Below are 20,483 nucleotides of genomic sequence, written 5' to 3'. Positions count from 1 at the left end.
GCTAATGTTGCACTCCTGGTGAGTTTCTTAACACTCACCCGAAAGAAAGAAGATGAACAACACCACCTGCGGACAAGATGGACACATGACAACTTACATATTCGTGACATGACACAAGACCACATTCATCCATGGATGAACAACGCATGGTATCGATATATACATGACAGCACACCCAGAAAAGACTGCTATGTTTGCTCCTATATGCCCCCAACGACACAGTACGCCACCTTGTATGCGAAGGGAATGGACATAATTCAGGCCAAGTGTGCCGCAAGCTACGCCAGCCGTGGGTATCAATTCCAGGGAATCGTGGTCAACCATGAGGAACCTCTCCAGATAGGACTGCGAAATGGCACATGTGACAAATGGTTCTGGGTTGACCTGAAAGTGAAGCACAGAAGTAAGGCTAAATCATTCCCAGTCTTTCTTGGAAACAATGGGAATTTGAGCCACAGCCTATGCTACCGCCAAGAGAACAGATCCACGCCAATGGGAAACACCACCAACTGCAAAGCAGTACAGACACACGCTCTTGGAGGGCCCGTGAAGAGCAGCAACATCTGCGCTCAGTGCACTCCCATTTTCATATCTGACCACACTGTCAAGATAACCATGGACGCCACGTCAACATCAACGTCAACAACAAGGAAGAGACGAAGCACCCCAGACCTCAAGCAGCATGATTCCATATGGGGTTCCGATGTCCCAGAGGAATTTAAACTTTGGACTGAAAGACAAAAGGTTCTGAATGCTTCATGTAAATTCAACAATGAACAGGATCAGGAAATTGACGCTCTGTGCATTGCAGTAATGCAACACAGGGTAGCATTGGACATGATTCTCGCCGAGAAAGGAGAAAGGTGTCCTCTTTAACAACACATGTTGCACATACATTCCAGATAATGTGCACTCACCGAACATGACTGATGCTCTGAAAACACTCAGACAACTTCGGGATGCACAACAACGAGACTATGCCACAAACACAGACTATGTACATATACATATGTACAACAGGAGGGAATGTTAAGAGATTTTTTAGGATTTTGGGATTTTTATTATGTTATGCTTAAAAGTACGTTTCATTATCTAAATGTGTTTGCTCTTTCAGCTTAAATGGGGAAGTCACACTCTCTGCAGACTCCTAAATGGGGAAGTTACACAGGAAGCCTGCGGTTCTATTTTATCTCTTCCTGTACGTCTCTGAGAATGCTATGAATAAAAAGGCTGACAACTATTGCACGGTGCGAGTCTCCCTGAGTCTCACCCGTGTACACGTTAAACCTGTCTGAGCGTTTTTATTCCGACCTGAGTTGCAATACAGGAAAACTCCTGACATCGTTTTACCTCTCTTTTCAACCAACGGCATTCTTTCTTCAGCAGCCATTATCCTCTCCTCTCCAATAACTTCTGCTTAGCTTTCCGAGCTTCCCTCGGGTCCTCTTAATTGTTGTGACACGTGTTCGAAACGCAGAGAGGTGCGCTCGATTTGCCACACGGAGCAGCGCGAGAGTAAAGCACAAGGGAGGTGCTAATAATCGGCTCAGTCATTTTTAATGATCGTTGAAAACCCAGATCGTAATCGAGATTAAAATTCGATTAATTGAGCAGCCCTAGCTTAGGCTGTGTGTTGGTCTTCTGCTGCTCACCTGGTGTGGATGTTATCCTGTTGGTACAGTTTTGTGTAACTGTCTGCTTCTCTTGACCAAACCAGATGGTTGTTGTTCTTCTTTAACTCCTTTGACATATAAATATTAGCCTTGTGTAATGTATGCTTATGAAATCTCCCGATGTGAAACCTTTTCAAGTCAATTTCATATGCTGTTAGTATGTAAAGGAATCATCTCTTTATTTCTAACTAAAGAGTTAAATTAAACAGTTAAACATTAAACAGTCAATGTATAAAAATACTTGTAGTTTAAAGATAACATAAGCTCAATATCAATATCTGTGTTTCAGGTTTACCTCCAGGCATCCGAAAAGTGATTGTTGGTGAAGAAAAGGGGCAAGAGTGGAGCTCCAGTCTGGACCAGGAGGACCCAAGCATTAAAGAGGAACAGGAGGAAGTCGATATCACCCAGTTCACCTTTAGTGCTCTCCCTGTTAAGAGTGAAGAGGATGAAGAAAAACCTGGATCTTCACAGCCTCATCACAGCCAGACTGAAAACATCAAAGATTCTGTCGGATGGCCAGATCCTGATCCATATCTACAGCCTGATGAGAAGACTTCAGACACAGACATCAGTGATGCCGACTGTGAGCAGCCCTGTAAACCTGCACTGCTTCAAATGTCATGTGACAATGATGAGAAACCATTCAACTGCTTTGTGTGTGGGAGAAAATTTGGTCATCGCAGAAATCTTAACAGACACCTGAGAACCCACACTGGAGAGAAACCCTTCATCTGCTCTCAATGTGGGAAAAGATTTGTTGACAGTGGAAATCTGCACAGACATGTGGGGATTCACACAGAGAAGAAACCGTTTAGCTGTTCTGAGTGTGGCCGAGGTTTTAAAGACAAGACTACTCTAATGAACCACTTGAGGACTCACACGGGCGAGAAACCATTCAGCTGCCCGTTTTGTAGTAAAACCTTCACACACAGTGGTAGTTTGAAACAGCACCTGAGCATTCACACAGGAGAGAAACCCTACAGCTGCCCAGAGTGCAATAAAACATTCAGTCGTAAAACAAACTTGAAGACTCACATGAAGATTCACACTGGTGAGAAAAGTTTCAGCTGTGGCTTCTGTCACAAAACGTTTACTCGGAAGCATCACATGCAAGACCATCAGCGTGTCTGTCGTTCTGCAAACCGTAGACCATCCAGAAACCAAATTCTGATGCCTCGCCCTCTAAGCACTGGACTGGTAGTGCTTGTGTACCCAGCATCTCTTTCTAAAAGTACCACTGAGTGATGGAAACCATTGTGGCATCACATGAGATAGAGAATAAAGCCAAACCTCCATAGGTGGCCAGAATGTGGCTTTTAGTGAAAGAGAAGATATTTGATGTTTTAAGTTGTTTTAGACTTTAAAGATCAAATGTCTTGAAAGTAGTTTGAGTTCCTGTAGTTTGTGGTGAAACTTAGATCCATCTTTAGTAGTTTTGTTAGAGCTATGTTTAGTGTCGCTTCACATGATAGTTAAAAAAAATCTGTTTCTTTTTTCATCATAATGGTAATCAGTAAAACAGTAAAGTGATGTATTAAAAATATCAAAACAAATAAGTCTCCTAATATATAAGATGAAAATACAACTACAAGACAAATCTTGTCAAATATTTTCAACAATTTTCTTTTGTATGCTTTAATTAATCATTTAATTTCATGTGAATAATTTCTGGCTTTTTGTCATGTTTTCTTGATTTCTAATGTTGAAAGAGGTTATTTAAGCTCTGTGCTCACTTTAATAACACCATAATCATTACTGAAGAGAATAAATTTTAGTTTAAGAGATTAATAAACCTGTTAGGAAATGTAGATGCTTTGTTTGTTCGTTTTTGATTGCTGAGGAAGCGGTGTACAGCTATGGCTGTAAGGTGTTGTAGGTAATGTTCAGATTTTCTGTGACAATGCGACACGCCCTCTTCATTTCATCCAGTGATGTTAGTTAGGCACAGCTTAACATGCTGCATATAGACAATGGATTTCCCCAACAGAGAATCTGCATCACACTGAAAATGTGCTGAAAATTTGGCCCTCTCTTTCACACTCCTGAAGTGATTTCCACATCTGCCTTATTGGGCTGTGCAACAGTAAGCTTTAAAGTGGACATGAAATACTACATGTAAAAAGGCTAATTTCCTCCATGGAGCCCTGCTCTCAAAAACTGACATAGATATAACACTGTCTGTGAAGCTTTTTAAGAAATAAGTGCTTAAAGTCCTTAGAACATGTTTAGCACCATCTTGTGCCAGTACAGATGTGACATCACCTGGTTGGCTGGTTGGTTGTGCTTAATAGTTTAGTTTCTTAGCTAGCTCTTGACAGAGATGATAACCAGTGTTGGGTAAGTTACTTTAAATTAGTAACTTAGTTACATTACTAGTTACTTCCATCAAAAGTAACTCAGTTACTTCAAGTTACTCGTTACTTTAAAAGTAACTAGTTACTAGGGAAAGTAACTTTGGTTTTACTCAGACTTCTCTTGTTAATGTGTTGCTTCCGTAACTGGATACCCAGCCAGACTGCCAGTCTTCTAGCTTGCTTACTTGCCACAAGTGCACTGTGCCACCTACCAATAGAAAGGAAAAAATAATGTGCATATTTCCATGAGAGAAATCCCACGCCTGGACCATCGTCGACTGCCGCCATGATTCTAGCCTACGTCACAGCATCATGTGCGCTTTTTACATCCAACACAAAAACTGCAGTTGTGGTGCTTTTGATTGTACTCAGAACTCAGAAATTCTGCCTTCTGAATAGGAAGATGTAGGTAACACCACACTGCAGATGAGCTGCATCCAGGGCTGGACTGGGACAAAAAAATCGACCCGGGCATTTTCACTACAGACCGGCCCGCCATTATAGGAAAAATCATAAAGCCTTTGAATGAAAACAAACGCTGTTGTGACAGTGATGTACACTGTCTTGATGGTATATATGTATCAATCTATCAACTGTTTGTTGTAAGACTCAGATAATTATTTATTAAAAGCTAGACATTTTAAATGAGAATAAGAATGAAAAGTATTTCTTTGTGCCCCCCTTTCCCTGTTAATGCCCTACCTGGCCCCCTGGCATCACTTTGCTAGATCCGCCCCTGCACAGTTACCAGCTGTCAGCTACTTAGAAAAGGATCCTGATGTTATTTGTCTCTCAGAAACAGTTCATAACATCAACTCATTCATGTGACCTAAAAGGTAAACCTGTTTCTCCATCACCTGTTCAGCTCTGATGATTCAGTAAGGACATCTCCTGGTTTCATCTTCATGTTTCCCTCTCACCACATATCCAAACCGATATCATGACCAGCAGCTTTACAGCTGTGGCTCCAGCAAACATCAGCTGCTACTAGAAATTAATATTAAATAAATTCTAACAACAGCTGATCAAGCTTAAACGTGCTGCTCTTGTTTAACGCGACATCCGCTGGTTTCCTCTTTCTGGCGCAAAGTGGGCGATAAACAAACAAGACAGAAAAGCCGATCAGCTGATCATTGATCAGTTTCATGATTGAAGTAGAAACAGGAGAGGGAGGGGGGAGAATGAGAGAAGAAGAGGCAGCTGTGCAGCGTAAACACAGAATAACTCCAGCTTTGTGTCTTTTTCATTGTAGCTGAAGTGCGGGACAAACTGTTCCTTTTCACCTCAATACGAAACGCATAATGTTTTCTCTGAATACGAGACGATTCCGTTTTTTAGGGCACGGTTGGCAACTCTAATAATTAAGCGTATGAACAAAATAAAGTTCAACATCAGTAACGTAGCACCCACACAGCTGTATAGAAACTCCGTCATGCTAGCTAGCACGCAGTACGAAAAAGTCAGCATAACGAAAATAAACTCCACCTAAACTTGGTTTATATCTGACCCAGATAGACTGCAGGTCATAACTTCTTACCTGAAGTTCAGTTCACCTGATACTCGGACGGGCGGCCGCTTCGGGTCTCTCCTCTTGCCTCCACTTTCCCTCATCCACCTGCTGGCCTCCACCACTTGCTAATGTTACTGAATCTGTGGAAGCTCTGCGATAGCCACCACACGAAGTAACGAATAACGAGCCTATCTAAATCCCAGTAACGAGTAACGCGTTCCTGATTTTGGCATAATAACTAGTTACCGTGCTCGTTACCACAATAATAACGTAGTTACTGTAACGCGTTACTTAATAACGCGTTAGTCCCAACACTGATGATAACTCAGTTGAAAAAATGAAAAAGCAGTGTAATGGAGTCACTTTTGTAATGCCCTGGCTGCAGCAATGAGTTTTATTTTAAGAAACCAAGGATACTTTCACTTAAATAGTCAGTGAAGTGACACAGCATAGATCAAAACTGAGCACAGAAAATAACATTTCCAACAAGAACACTTGTTAGGCTAACTGTAGAGCACCAATTTATTTTAGTTTATTTATTTAGTTTTCACAAACCGCTAGCATTTGTTTTGTTTATGTGTGTACTTGATATGTCCTGTGGAGGGGTGCATTAGCTGTATGAGGTATTGGGCTTGTTGTTGAGGTCTATTTGGTCCCTGCGCGACTGCAGGGAGAACTTGTTTTGCATTGGCTGATATGCTTTCTTTTTTTTGTTGTACAGCGCTTTGTGACTGTGAGGCGTGGGGAGGGTAAAGTGAAACCTGAGTCCTTACAGCTTCATTACAGCTAGACAGAGATCAGGGACGCTGTGCAAGGAACAGCATCTAACAAAAACAGGCACAATGATGACAATAATTGAACTAAAATCACAATCAGAAACATCAGGGTGGATAAATATACATTATATGAGCATTTAACAGTGTTGGGAAAGAAATGACACCAACCTCTCCCACAGGGGAATTGTAGAAAAGGGGAGAGGCCAAAAGGGGACACTGTGGGCCTTTCTCAATATGCGTACTTGTGCATACTTGCGTTCTCGTGTACTCGTGATACGTCATCAGTCGGAGACCAAGTACTGTTCCAATTCAAAGTACGCATCAAGCCGAGAACGCGAAAAATTCCTGGATGTGTTTCCCGCCTGTTTTATCGAGCATGCATCGATAAAATTTTAGTCCAATATTACTCTTTCTGGGTCACAAAATAAACTTTTAAGTTATTTTCAAGCGAGAATGTACCTGTGTAAGCTTCAAATATCTGCTCGATTTATGAAGATATCATATATTTCCAAATGTGCTCCAACGTTTTCGGAGACGTCTGTTACCCACCAGCTCCATAGCAGACCGGGAGGTTGAGGATCACTAGAGCCGGTGAGAACAGTGGACTCCCGGCACATAGTCCCCCCCCCGCGGTCTTTTGCTACTCAGGTTAAACATGATATAGAAGTCTCTTAGATAGCTTCGAAATGTTAATGTTTGGTTTATTTCAGTGTTTTATTTGTTCCTAAGTAAATCAGTTTGGCTGAGATATATTTCAATTCAGGAGGAAACATTTTCACCGGGAACAAAAACAGCATGTTAATACATGGAGATTCTGAAGGCTCCTTCAAAATGATGAGATTGTGGAGGTATTGTACAGACGACACAGGAGCTGTAACTTTCCATTCCGACTTTATTCATCTCCAAACTACAACTGGACACATTGCGCCAAAAACCAGCAGAACCCCTCCTCCCGACCTGGGTGTGAGTGGAGCCCTCTGGTGGGCCACCACACATGCCCCCTTCCGAACACCCAGTAGAACCGTTCCCTAGTCCAAGGCCCGGGGATTAAGCAAATGACCAGAACGGCTGAACCGGGAGGAGAACTGGTTGAGGGCCCACTAGCTCGGGCCGAACCCGCCATAGGTTCCTGGATCACCGGCTGGCGCGGGGCGCTCTCCGGGGAAAGGGCAGAATCCAACAGTCCGGCTGTAGATGGGTGGCCGCGGCGAGGGGCCCGGGCCGGCACCAACGGATCATCCTGCAGAACGTGCGCAGGTTCAAGCTGGTCTACTGAAACTACCTCCTGCAGACCCCCGAAGTCCAAAACGAAGTGCTTGTGGTCTGGCCTAATAACCCTATATGGGCCGTCATAAAGCGGACGCAAGGGGGGTTGATGAGCATCATGCCTGACAAAAACAAAAGGAGAGGAGTCCAACGATCTCAGAACAAAAACGTCGGGCAGGCAGTGGTGCACGGGGCCTGGAACAGAAAAGGGACCCCCCAGGGGGTGGGAAGATAGCACAGAGGTATTGAAATATGGGGGGGGTTTCTCAGGCAAAAACTCCCCAGGCACACGGAGGGGCTGACCAAGGACCAGCTCAGCCCGAGAAACCCTGAGGTCCTCCTTTACAGCGCTGCGCAATCCCAATAAAACCCAGGGAAGACGGTCAACCAGTTGCCACCTGTTAAAGAAGCCTGGAGCGCAGCCTTGAGTGACCGATGAAACTGCTCGCACATCCCGTTAGCCTGCGGGTGGTAAGCCATGGTGCTCTGGACCTTGACCCCCAGGCCGTCAGCCATGGCAGACCAAAGCTCCGAAATGAACTGGGGGCCCCTGTCTGAGGTAATGTCAGCGGGGGGACCAAAACGTGAAACCCACATCGACACGAAGGCCCTGGCTACTGCCTCCGCCGTCGTGGAGGCCAGGGGGACCGCCTCCGACCACCTGGTTGTGCAATACACCACAGTCAAAAGGTGCATGAAACCCTGCGACTGTGGAAGAAGGCCGACCAGATTGACATGCACATGGTCAAAATGCTGACTAGGGACGCGGAAGGGTTCAAGGGGGCGCCTGTGTGTGTCTGTGGATCTTTGAACGTTGGCGTGGAACACACGCCGCAGCCCAGCTCTTCACCGATTTCCGCAGGCCCGGCTAAACGAACCTAGTGCTGACCAGCTTGACTGAAGCCCATATGCCTGGATGAGAGAGGGCGTGGACGGAGTCGAAAATGCGACGGTGCCACGAAAGGGGAACAACCGGTCGCGGGCGACCAGTAGAAACATCGCAAAGCAAGCGCGGACTGCCGGCCCACACTGGTGTGTCCTCCAACACGAGGCCCGTCTGTGCAGAACAAAGTGCAAGGACGTCCGGGTCGGCGCGCTGCTCAGCGGCCATGGTGGCGTAGTCGACGCCGATGTACACGGGAGAAACCAACACGCGGGACAGACAGTCAGCGACCCAGTTGGACTTACCAGCCACGTGTTGAATGTCCGTCGTAAACTACGAAATGCCCGCTAACTGGCGCTGCTGGCGCGCGCTCCAAGGGCCGAAGATCTTGGACATAGCGAAGGGCAAAGGCTTATGGTCGACGTACGCGGTGAAACTGGAACCCTCGAGGAAAAAATGAAAATGCCGCGTCGTGAGGTGCAGAGCCAACAACTCTCTATTAAATACGCTGTACTTGCATTCGGCGTGCGACTGAAAAATGCAGCAGTCTTAGGAACGTCCTCGGCACGCACCGGTGATACCCCCGCACCAGGTCAGTTTTGGGAAACACCGAGGTACCAGCGAGGTGGGCGGAAAAGTCCTGAATGTGTGGAATGGGGTAACGGTCATTCTCTGTAACGTTATTTAAACACCGAAAATCCCCGCACGGCCGCCACCGTCCGTCCTATTTGGGCACCATGTGAAGTGGAGAGGCTGAGGCGCTGTTCGAGCGCTGCACAATGCCCAAGCGCTCCATGGCTGCAAACTCATCTCGAGCGACAGACAGCTTCGCGGGGTCGAGGCGGCGTGCGCGTGCGAACACCGGGGGCCCGACCGTGGAAATATAATGCTCAACCCCGTGCTTCGTTACCTTGCTGGAGAAATTAGGAACGGACAGCGATGGAAACTCCAACAACAAACGGTGGAACACATCCCCAGAGGCCACTAAATTAGCCTGAATGAGGGGGTCGGCAGTCTGGGTGAAACAGGGGAGCGAAGAGAACGACAGGGCATCGATCAAACATCTGTGAGCGACATCGACTAACAGTCCATGAGCGCAGAGAAAATCGGCGCCCAAGATAGGCACCGAGCTGGCAGCAACAACAAAGTTCCACTGGAAATCCCGACCATGGAAGCTAACAGTCACCAACCTTTCTCTGAATGTTGCAATAGGAGAGCCATTAGCTGCTATTAGCCGTGGCCTGTGGTCTGCCGCTAACCTGTCCGCTGCGGCTGGTGGAATTAGGCTCTTCTGCGAGCTGGAGTCCACCAGGAAACACCTCCCAGAGCGTGAGTCTTCAATGAAGAGCAGCCTCTCCGTATCGCTAGCGACCGCAGCGGCTATGGCGCTGGCAGCCCTGTTTTCCTGGGCCGGAAAAGAGCAGGGTGGCGCCAAAACGCTGATGATAGAAGTAGAGGTCTTTCCAGTGGTGTCGTCATGTAGCTATTCCCGCCGTCAGTGCCAGATCGGCCGCTCCAGGCAAGGCAGCTGGAGGTGCTGTCGGCGGGTCCATAGCCAGGGCTTGGAAGGTGCGGGAATCCAGAAGGATGTGGTCTGCTTCTTACGCCAGGGAGCGGTAATCCCTCGCTGACAGAAACGGGGAGTTGGCGATGCCGGTCCTCACGGCCACAGGCAGCTGTCGGAGGAAGAGATGGATGAAGAGGAATCCCCCCGTCATCCAATCCAAGCAAGGACAACATCCTCTCCATCAGTTTCAGAGCCGTGCGCACACCCAGGCCCGAGAGGGAGAGAAGCTTCTCGGCTCGCTCCGCATCGGAGAGGGTGTATCGCCGCAGCAGCAGGTCCTTAAGGGCGACATATTTCCCGTGTGGGTCCTGGAGGAGGGTCATTGCACGGTGGGTGACTAGCGGGTCGAGCGAGGCCACCGCATGATGAAACTTCGTGTTGTCAGCTGAGATGCCATGAAGAGCGAACTGAGCCTCCACGTGCACAAACCACGACGGGGGATCGTGGAGCCAAAAGTCCGGCAACTGAAGCGCCACGGCGAGCATAGCCGCAGCAGGAGGCAGAGGGGTCGCTGGTGCATCCATGGCAAGGCCAGCGTCATCCATGGCCTGCGACATGTCCAAATCTAGGGTCACCAATGTGGAGGTATTGTACAGATGACATAGGAGCTGTAACTTTTCATTCCGATTTTATTCATCTCCAGACTACAACTGGACACATTGTGCCAAAAAACAGCAGAAGCCCTCCTCCCAACAGTGTGAGTGGAGTCCTCTGGTGGGCCACCACAAGATTATATTTTAAATATTTGTTCAGTTCTCTTCCAAACCCCAGTAGCTGTCTATTGTAATTTTTGAGTGTCCACTAAAATAAAAATAAAAGTGTTCTAATATCTCACGTTTGTTTTTATTAAGGCATACATGTACATTATTTTTATTAATAGAGATTTCACCACTGAGGTTAAACATGATATATAAGTCACTTAGATCACTTCTAAATGTTAATGTTTGGTTTATTTCAGTGCTTTCTTTGTTCCTGAGTAAATCGGTTTGGCTGAGATTAAAGTTAAGCTTCATAACATATTAATCACAGTTAAATTAAGAGGGGACGGCAGTAAAAACTCCGGGTCTGTGACATCAAGTACGCTGGTATTCCAATTGTACAAATTGCGAGTCCGAGCTCGCGTTCTCAGCAAGTACGTACTCCCGTGCATTCTCGCCGGACTCGCCGAGAATGCGAGTACGGACTTGCATACTTGAGAACTGAGAAAGGGCCTCTATTTATACGGTTGCACCGAAGAAGAAGGAGAAAAGATGAGTAGGAGCTCTAACTGATAAAGAATATAACTACAGGCTTGGAGGTCCTGTCAGGTATGACGAACACATTTTGTGTAATTATAACAATATGTAATCTATGACCGGGTTACATTCACCCCCCAAGAATTACACAAAATCCTAAAGAGTGCACACACACACAAAAAAGAAAATGTAAAAATACACCCAGAATAACAAATACATTGGCCTCAAAGGAATTCACATCACATATACAATGAATTAAATCAGCAACATAGCTTCCTCCAAGGAGGATAAGAGACCTGAGACCCGCTCAGCGCCTAGCAAGATCCCAGGACACACTATAGACAAAATGAGGTGCCATTTACACCACACGAAACAGGTCGTAATATCTATGGGCGCCACCATAAAGCAATAAAACCGCACAGACTGACAAAATACAATCAACTCTGTGCCTCTATTATTCTTTTCCAAAAACAATAGCAATGGACAACATACAGCAATAAACACATTCACACATCAATAACTGCTGCTTGAACAGGTTCAACACCAAGGAATGTTTCAAGTTGAGCCATCGATTCAGTCAAGCAACGAACTGGTTTGATGATTCTACCAAAACGTGTGGTAAGTCCACGACCCATGTCCACATTTTCGGGTTCAAGAAAATGAAAACTGTGGGATGGGAAAGCAGCAGGGGAGTCTGGGGAGGCTCCAACACCAGCCAGCCCACCAAGATCAAGGGCACCCATCACAGAAGGGGTCTCATGAACGCCATCTTTGACTGGGTCCGCGGCGGATTGCTGATGGATCCATGATAGTGTGCAGTCATCACACTCGCCAATGCTCAAGACGGAATCCACAGTGCGGGTGGCAGGAGGTACAGCTCCCGTGTCCCCAAGAGATGTCACAGACCCATCCAGGTCAGACTCAAGGGGGCACTGGCAACGCTCACAGCAGGATGCGCAGCATCGTCATTCAATGTTGTGTCCAAGGACAAAAAGTTAACTTGAATGAGCAGGTTGTGATGCACCCCATGCTCATGTCCTTCTCTGTCTCTGATACGGCAGATATGAAGAGCAGGATCCAAGTCGACTACTGTTAGAATGATCTTACCTGAAGTGCTTTATTACTGTGCTTTATATTAATCTCATATTAATCAAAATTGCCATATAATCATATAGTATAGTGTTAAGGGGACACAGCCCTGAGTAATAAAGGCATTAGAATAGGTGTCCTTCAGTCGTAGACTCTCGCCCATGTTTGCCTGTAGCACAGTAGATAAGAGGGAACCATCTTGTAGTGGAAACTTACTGAAATGCTGTTGTTTAGACTAGAATAGGGTGCCTGGTAATAAAACTGTCAGGTACCCATCACCATTTTGAGATCCGCAGCAACGTGTCTTGCAGGACGCATCTCCCTTCTAGAAGTATTGTGAAAGTGAAAATAAAGTGTTAAATGGTCTACTGAGCAGTGTTTTGTCTTCCATCGGATGCCTCTGAGGAATCAAAAGAACTCGGTGAAGTGTTGATATTAATACTACCGTGTACACAACAGGTTCCCATTTGTCAGAGAGCTTCCTTTTCCCTCTGACTCCCTTGTTTGCCAACAACACCTGGTCTCCCAGTGAAAGAGGCAGACCCTTCACCTTTCTGTTGTACTGGTCAGACTGGTGTCTCCGCTCCATTGTGCTGTGTTCCTGGGCTTGGAGCATGGCAGAGTGCAGGTCATCCATCAGTGAGTTGACATGAGTATCATAGTCACAAATGTTGTCATCATGAAGGACATCCCGAAACATGAGGTCAACTGGCAACCTTGGGACCCTCCCGAACATCAGGTAGAATGGTGCAAAACCTGTGGTCTCGTGTGCTGTACAGTTATAGACAAACGTCAAGGATCATCTGTATCATCTGCGGCCATTTCTGCGGGGAGGGACCATAACATGTTTCCAAGGGTGCAATTAGATCTCTCAGTAGTACCATTACCCATGGGGTGGTATGGTGAAGTATGAGATTTGCCAACGCCACCCAAAACCAGAAGCTCTGCAAGCAGCTCGCTCTCAAAACTAGCTCCCTGGTCAGAGTGAATGTGTTGAGGGAAACCATACACACAGAAGAATCTATCCCAGAGCTTTTTAGCAACTCTCTTAGCGATCCTGATCCTGGCATTGGAATGCATGTGCTAATTTTGTGAAGTGGTCATTAATCACAAGGACATCCACAGACTTGTTGTTGCTGTTCTCAGCTGACCAGAAGTCAATGCACACAAGTTCCAGTGGAGCACAGGTCTTAATGCTTTTCAGCGGGCCCCTAGCTGCTGGTTCCGGGGTCTTGCTGAGAACACACTTGCGGCAATTTCTCACATGATTGCGCACATCCTTTTCCATATCATACCAGAAGAAACGCTGACGACCCAAGGAGAGTGTGCGAAGTTGACCTTGATGACCAGCATTGTTGTGTATGCCAGACAGCACCATTTGTTTTAGGGAGTCAGGCACCACAAACTGGAATCTCTTGTGTTTGGTCAGTGGGTCCCTACCATTCCTCAATGGTAGAGGACACCATTGAGGAATGTGAGCTTATCCCATTGTTTTAGGAGCCCGAATGTATGTTGGTTCTCGTGATAGCGCTCATGTCTGGAGGATCTGTGCTTACGCTCAACGTAGTGGGCTACTCTGGAGATCACATCACAGTTAGGTGGACTAATGGATGTTAGGTGACCAGCGAGGGATGTTGCATGCTGGCGAGAAGTGCACTCCCACTCACAGAGGGAGGACATGAGAGAAGAGACGTCATCAGTTGACAGAGACACATCAAGCACAGCAGAGGGTGGAGCACTGTGTATCGACTGAGGTTGACAGGTCAAACGGAAGGCATCTTGGACACTGGCATCTTTCACATCACTGACTTGCTCTAGCAGCTCAAAGTAGGGCTCTGACAGGAGGCGCTGGGCCAAAGGCCTCACAAACGGTTCCTTGCTCAGGGTGTCTGCCACAATGTTCAGGTTTCCAGGAACATATTTGATCTCAAAGCAACATGGTGCAAGCTAAGAGACCCAACGCTGTTCACATGCATCCAGCTTTGGCTTGGTCAGAATGTATGTGAGAGGATTGTTATCAGTCCAGACAGTGAACTGGTGACCCTTGAGCCAGTGGCTGAACTTATTGCACACAGCCCACTTCCAGGTTTTCGACTCCCATGGCAGCTTTTAATCCTCTTCTGACCGGCGATTAAAGCAAAGAGTGGCTTTGCAATACGAGAGCACCCTGGAATGAAATGCTGGTAAAACATCACCATGCCAAGGAAGGATCTCACTTTCCTCTGAGAAGGGGTGGAACTGTCACCATCCATGATCAGTCAGTCTTCTGAAAACTGGCGATAACCCTCACTTTATCCTGATCAACCGAGACACCACCAGCATCCACGACATGACCCAAAAATCTCACAGAGCGTCTGAGAAAATGACATTTTTTCTGCGCCAGCTTCAGATTGCTGGTCCTGAAAGGGTGGCCGTCAGTGAGGTGGATACGATGGACAAAGTCTTTCACCTTCCGCAGTCCAATTTGTCTCTAGCGAACACATCTTGGTAAGTCAACACAAGCTCCACCAATTTCCTCTTCCACCCATCTGACACTTCACAGCCCTCAATGTCAATATCAGCCAACCCAGCGTCTTTGAGTAGCTGTGCAGAGTCAGGAACAGGGTCTGATGAGGGGGGAAAACTGGTATGCTGGTCAGTCAGAGTCTCACAGAGTACTTGAGTGATGGGCATGTCTTCTACAGCAATACAAGGGAAGACATCAGCAATCTTAGCATTGCGACAAAGTGTCACAGGGCTCTGTGTTGGGTTAAGGACTTTCATTGGGACCCAACGATCTCCCCACATGGGTGTTATAATGTGCCCCACCATTATGTTCTTCGGAGTTAATAAGCTCCCAGTACTTTGTATCAGCCTTCATCTTCTGAATGATGGGCCGGATCACATTGCTCCCCACAATGAGGTCATCTTTTTGCCCAGAAACCACAAACGTTGGCACAAGAAACCTAGACCCATATACTTCAATGTCCATATCATAGATGCATTTGGGTTGTGTGAGAAGGCCATCACAACCAACCAGCACCCCATTTTCAGGGACATGCTGCGGAATCAGAGCAACACCAGCAGCTCTTAGCTTGCTATCAGCCTCTTCACTTAGTGTGCATGACATACTTTCTAAATCAAGCATGCCTGTTAGGGAGCACCGGCCACTGACCGACACTAGAGTGTAAAACAACTCAGTAGCCCTGCCAACTCTTTGTGAACCCACAATAACAGTCTTCTCATCAGAGAGGCTACTACAGCAGTTAACATATATGGTTTCTGGGTCTGTTACATTTTTGAGGGTTTCATCAACACTGCCCATGCTACCCCTCTCGTTACATGGGCTGGCTAGTTTAAAGCAGCATTGGTGGAAGGAGGGACTGGCATGTTTGGTTTCTGGTGCGACTGTGGGCATTCATGCCTCATGTGTCCAGGGTCAAAGCAGCTGTGGCATAGCTTGTATAGCCTACAATGCACATGGGTTGTGTGTTCATGTGAGCCACACACTCTGCACGAAGCACGATGAGCACTGCGGTGCCCATGGGAATGGCCCGTGGGTTGTAACACCTAGGACCAGTGGCTAGTGATGCAGTGCACATGGACAGAACCTTGTCAAACAGTGCTACCATCTGTTGAACACCTGGCTCAGCTGAAGATGGCCGGAAACTGGCAAAGATGGGAGCATGACATGAGCAGGAGTCAAGGCAGGAGAAGGAGAGGGATGTTGCACACTTACTATGCCATCAGAATAGAGAGGCTGACGTGTGGCTGCAGAGGGAACAGAGGGCATAGGGTACGAGGCTGGCTCATGTGTTACTGGGACTGCTTGAGCACCGCTGCAGTGGGGCTGGCTGTTAACAGTAACAGGGCTCTGATGTGGGATGGACAGACATGCTGTATTAGGAGACAAAACACTAGACTGCCTCATTTTCCTCACATAGTTGTCCAGACGGCTCTGAACCTCAGCTGCAGTCCACTCCTCAGGAGCCTTCAGTTGAAAAGACAAGGAAAGACCATGATCAGGACAGTGATTAATGAACATCGAGACAACCTCACTACTGGGGTCCGCTACCAGCTTGCCGTGCCTGCGGAGACACTCATCAGCAGCGTCAATAGACTTATTCAACCGGATCCAGTAATCCAGAGGTTCCTAAAGTGTGGGGCCTGCCCCCTAGGGGGGGCGCAGAGCCATTGCAGGGGGGCGCGGTATGAAAAGAAAAAAAAAAAAAAGAGCGCTTGGACACTGTGGACAGGTTTTTGACGGGGCGCCCACACAAACGCAAAGCAGGAGATGAAGCATCGCCAAATATGTTTCCAAACCAACTTCCTTCCAAGCCAAAGACAGGAAAATATGGTGAAGCATATCTTCCCTTTGGCTTCACCTGCACAAGTGCCAAGGTAGGTCTCCCTGCAAAATTAGTTTCCCTGCGTCGGGAGCAGCGCTGGGCTCTCCAAATCACGGACAAACAGGATCCCACATTCTTGATTTTTAGTTCACAAACACTTCTTGTAATAACTAACTACTCCTGACATTTTGGACATGTTAGCTCTTTATGCAGTAAAGTTACAGCGGGATACAAATAATATCAGGCTGATCCTGCTGTAATTTGTTCCCCCGGTTCAAATCACGGACAAACAGTATCCCACAGCTGTTTATGTGTTTAAACCCATTTTGCACAGAGAGACATTTTTTGAAAAACGTATTGATAGCAATGTTGAATATTATTACACAGGAAAAAAAACAACTACACATAAAATAATTACACCGTGACGCCTCTGCCTTTCTAAATGCAGGGACAGTAACTGCGTGTGTATATGTAAGCGTGTAAAACCTGAAGATAGTCAGATTAACAGTAACAGTATTTTGTCTCTATCTGCCATTCTGCAACGTGAAAAGAGGCACAAACCTTTGACGTTGCGTGACGAACTCTGTAATCCTCGTCCACACGTAAAAGCAAAAAAGGAGTTTTAAATAATCTCCGTTTTTGGTGAATCGCAACGCCGTTTACGTGTTGACGAAAAGCCCAAACGCATAGAAACAGCTGCGTTTTCAAAAATACCCGTGTAGGTGTGGACGCAGCGTAAAAGAGTTAGTAGTTTATTTTATTACTACCTGTAATTTATTGCTGTTTACTTGTATTTGCTTAATTGTTTACTAAATGTTTGAGGTGTGAAATAAACCACAATGGAGTTTGTAAACAAAATATGGGTGTGCGGGGGGGGCGCGAACATTTTTCTTGTAAATCCATGGCCTTCTCACCTGGTCATGGCATGGTACTGTAGAAATCTTTCATGGGCAGGCTGGAATATGTCAAGTCGTTAAAGTTAGACCTCAGTATGTCAAACACAGCACTAATAAGATCATTCCCATTCAATTCAGGGCGACAACGAAGTGACACCTTGACCACATCTCTGGCTTTGTCTAGACATTAATATGGCAAACATTTCCTCATCTGTGTCACAGCTAATTCTGTGCAGATAACATCTCATCATGTCCTCCCATTCATTGATGGGGAATAGATCTGTGTGGTCACCCTTGAAGTATGGTGGCGTTTTGGTGTCTGACTGAACAACAACCTTCAGCTGGGACTGGTCGTTGCAGCTAGAGGGCATATTCTGGGGAGTCTGTGGCGGGGTGGGGGCTGGCTGGTGCATGGAGTTAAGGGAGGACGTGACATTTTCCCCAATTTGCTTTGCTAAATCAGTAATCAAGCTGCTCAACATATCACTGGTGACAGCCTGGGTGTGTGTTTGGCGTTCGCAAGCAGCCGGTTTGGAGCTAGCTGCTGGCATTAATGGTGAGTGCATCACTGACTGGTCTACGGTGCGGGCACTAATACCGGGGGCTACTGGCCTACCCCTCCCAAAACATCTTGGAACAATCTGATAACCCCTTCCCAAACCAAAAGTCACATTACTCCCCGCCAAGAACAGATCAGGAATAGAGCTATCCACAGTTTTCTCACCTAACATGTTGACCCAAGTGAGATATCACTGTATAACAGTGAAAAAAAAAAAAAAGAGCCTAACCCCACACACAATTATGCAAAACTTCACAAAACAATGAAATATGAGGAAAAAAACATCATAGAAAATAAAATAAAAAGTTGTTGTCTCCTCTTAATTAAAACAGGCCAATATCAACAGAAAAAAAAATAAACGAGTTACAATCCGTGTCTGTATAATTTGAGGCACCAATATGAAACAGGGACAGAAACGATTACCTACGTATTCGCCCTTTAAGTTCACACATGACAGAGATGCCTGCAGTTCAATTGCAGGGCATCGCACACATACGCATGATATAAATACCTGTGAGTCAAAGCGCAGGGCACAGGACCCTGACACACAGCGCACAGCTGCAGAGAGGAGGCGGGAAAACAGCGGCAGTAGGGGGAGGAGGAGATCGCGGATTGGCGACGTGATGGGTCAGCGGCACCAAGTGTAACCGGTGTGTTCCTGCCTTGTGTCTTTCCCACAGGGGAATTGTAGAAAAGGGGCTGCATTTTTTTTTTTTACATTAAACATAAAGTACGAACTTACATGGAACATATTTGACATAAGATAAAAAATTAAAAAAACACCAACACAAAATCAGACATACCTGACAAAGAAAGGAAAAGAAAGAAAGACCTCCAAGTAAATAACTTGCCCGCTCCAGCTCCTATGACCAAATCCAAACAGTGGGGAAGAGGATTAGCTCAATCCATCACAACTTCCAAGCTAGCCAGAATTATATATTCATGCTACAGTGTAAAAAAAAAAACCTGTAGAATTTACGGTGAATTACTGGCAGCTGTGGTTGCCAGAATTTCACCGTGAAAAATAAATTGTAAATTTAGAATACAAAACGTTATCCTATTTTGGTAACCATAAATTTCACAGCAAATAATTTTTTTATTTTTTATTTTTTTACAGTAAATGACTATGAATTTAAACATAAGTTGTAAACTTGTTTATGGGTAATTCATGTGAAAACAACAGATAAACTGTATAAAATAATACGGTATCATACTAAAAAGTTGAATATTATGGTAAATTACTGGCAGCTGTGGTTGCCAGAATTTCACCGTGGAAAATATAGTGATAGTGCAGACTTTGTTGATAAATGTAAAATTCACAGTGAACTTTGGTTTTTGTACAATAACTACACTGAAATAAAAAACTAATATAAAGTAAACCAGTTAAAATACATTTTTAATAAGCTTGATTACCGTCTCCTATTGACAAAGCACAGAAGAGCTGTATAATACAAAACATGTTTTTTTATTCAAAAGTTCATATTTACACAAAATTATTGGCAGCTGTTGCAGCCAGAATGTTGTCTAAAAACTTAAGGTCCAACAAATGAGGTAATAAACATAATAGGGCTGACGGGCATAAAACCTACATTCTTTGACTTTTTGTTATACAGGGAGTGCAGAATTATTAGGCAAGTTGTATTTTTGAGGAATAATTTTATTATTGAACAACAACCATGTTCTCAATGAACCCAAAAAACTCATTAATATCAAAGCTGAATGTTTTTGGAAGTAGTTTTTAGTTTGTTTTTAGTTTTAGCTATTTTAGGGGGATATCTGTGTGTGCAGGTGACTATTACTGTGCATAATTATTAGGCAACTTAACAAAAAACAAATATATACCCATTTCAATTATTTATTTTTACCAGTGAAACCAATATAACATCTCCACATTCACAAATATACATTTCTGACATTCAAAAACAAAACAAAAACAAATCAGCGACCAATATAGCCACCTTTCTTTGCAAGGACACTCAAAAGCCTGCCATCCATGGATTCTGTCAGTGTTTTGATCTGTTCACCATCAACATTGCGTGCAGCAGCAACCACAGCCTCCCAGACACTGTTCAGAGAGGTGTACTGTTTTCCCTCCTTGTAAATCTCACATTTGATGATGGACCACAGGTTCTCAATGGGGTTCAGATCAGGTGAACAAGGAGGCCATGTCATTAGTTTTTCTTCTTTTATACCCTTTCTTGCCAGCCACGCTGTGGAGTACTTGGACGCGTGTGATGAGCATTGTCCTGCATGAAAATCATGTTTTTCTTGAAGGATGCAGACTTCTTCCTGTACCACTGCTTGAAGAAGGTGTTTTCCAGAAACTGGCAGTAGGACTGGGAGT

The sequence above is a fragment of the Oreochromis niloticus genome, unplaced genomic scaffold (genome assembly GCF_001858045.2).
Source record: "Oreochromis niloticus isolate F11D_XX unplaced genomic scaffold, O_niloticus_UMD_NMBU tig00003213_pilon, whole genome shotgun sequence".
In the NCBI taxonomy this organism is placed as follows: domain Eukaryota; kingdom Metazoa; phylum Chordata; class Actinopteri; order Cichliformes; family Cichlidae; genus Oreochromis; species Oreochromis niloticus.
The sequence above is the reverse complement of the archived record's forward strand: the minus strand, read 5'-3'. Positions refer to the sequence as shown.